At 48.0% G+C, this 1,694-nt stretch overlaps 1 non-coding gene across 1 annotated transcript; it reads left to right on the top strand.

Moving 5' to 3' along the window:
- The first annotated feature begins 234 nt into the window (after nt 1-234).
- On the top strand, nt 235-305 carry trnag-gcc (transfer RNA glycine (anticodon GCC)). Its single transcript has one exon. It is a non-coding gene; the product is annotated as a tRNA-Gly (tRNA).
- The last annotated feature ends 1,389 nt before the right edge of the window (nt 306-1,694 follow it).

Below are 1,694 nucleotides of genomic sequence, written 5' to 3'. Positions count from 1 at the left end.
CCATAGCCTTCTGATTCTGAAATGAGGGTGCTGCTGGCTGGGGCGTGCTTGCTAACTGAAATAGTCCAAAGTCATGGAATTGTACAGCACAGGAACAGACATCCTTCCGCCCAACTTGTCCATGCTGACCATGACGCCTATCTACACTAATCCCATTTGCCTGCATTTGGCCCATATCCCTCCAGTCATTTCCTATCCAAGCACATGTCATATAACATATCACATATCATATGTGCATCGGTGGTTCAGTGGTAGAATTCTTGCCTGCCACGCGGGAGGCCTGGGTTCGATTCCCGGCTGATGCAACACAATTTTAGGCAGGCACGTTAGTGTAGCAGTTAGCGTAACGCTGTTACAGCGCCAGCGACCCAGGTTCAATTCCGGTCACTGTCTGTAAGGAGTTTGTACGTTCTCCCTGTGTCTGCGTGGGTTTCCTCCGGGTGCTCCGGTTTCCTCCCACATTCCAAAGACGTACGGGTTAGGAAGTTGTGGGCATGCTATGTTGGCGCCGGAAGCGTGGTGACACTTGCGGGCTGCCCCCCAGAACACTCTACGCAAAAATGCATTTCACTGCGTTTCGATGTACATGTGACTAATAAAGATATCTTATCTTATAAACTTTGTAATTGTAGCTGCCTCTACCACTTCCTCTGGCAGCTCGTTCCATATACCCACCACCCTCTGTGTGAAAAACCTGTCCTTCAGATCTCATCGAACAGTACAGCACAGGAACAGGCCCTTCAGCCCACAATGTTGTGCTGAACTAATTAAGCTGATGAAAACTAATCCCTTCTGCCTGGACATGGTCCATATCCCTCCATTCTCTGCATATTCATGTGCCTATCGAAGAGCCTCTTAAACACCTCTATCGCATCTGCCTCCTTGGCAGCGCAGTCCAGGCACCCACCACTCTCTGTGTAAACAAAATCCTGTCCCCCACATCTCCTCTGAACTTACCCCTCTCACATTAAATGCATGCCCTCTGGTATTAGACATTTTGACCCTGGGAAAAAGATACCGTCTGTCTATTCTATCCATGCCTCTCATAATTTTATAATCTTTTATCCGATCTCTCCTCAGCCTCAGCCGCTCACTCCAGAGAAAGCAACTCGAGTTTGTCCAACCTCTCCTTATAGCACATACCCTCTAATCAAGGCAACATCCTTGCAAACTTCTTCTGCATCCTCTCCAAAGCCTCCACGTCCTTCCTATAATGGGGTGACCAGAATTGAATGCAATACTCCAGATGTGGCTTAACCAGAGTTTTGTAAAACTGCAAGATAACTTCCTGACTTTTGAACTTAATGCCTCTTATAAGACTCTCATACAAGAAAAATGAACTCTTGATCTCTCAGTCTACCTCGTCATTGCCCTTGCACCTTATTTGTTTACCTGCACTGCAACTTCTCTGTAACTGTTTCACTATATTCTGCATTCGGTTTTCTTTTCGTTTTGTACTATTTGGGCAGCCTCTTGGGTTAGCATAACACCAATACAGCGACAGCTACCCCGGTTCAATTCCCGCCACTGTCTGTAAGGAGTTTGTACATTCTCCCCGTGTCTGCGTGGGTTTCCTCCGGGTGCTCCGGTTTCCTCCCACATTCCAAAGACGTACGGGTTAGGAAGTTGTGGGCATGCTATGTTGGCGCTGGAAGCGTGGCGACACTTGCGGGCTGCCCCAGAACACTCTATGC

Source organism: Pristis pectinata, chromosome 12, assembly GCF_009764475.1.
Source record: "Pristis pectinata isolate sPriPec2 chromosome 12, sPriPec2.1.pri, whole genome shotgun sequence".
In the NCBI taxonomy this organism is placed as follows: Eukaryota; Metazoa; Chordata; class Chondrichthyes; order Rhinopristiformes; family Pristidae; genus Pristis; species Pristis pectinata.
Note: the sequence above shows the minus strand (reverse complement) of the source record. Positions and strands in the feature narration are given on the sequence as shown.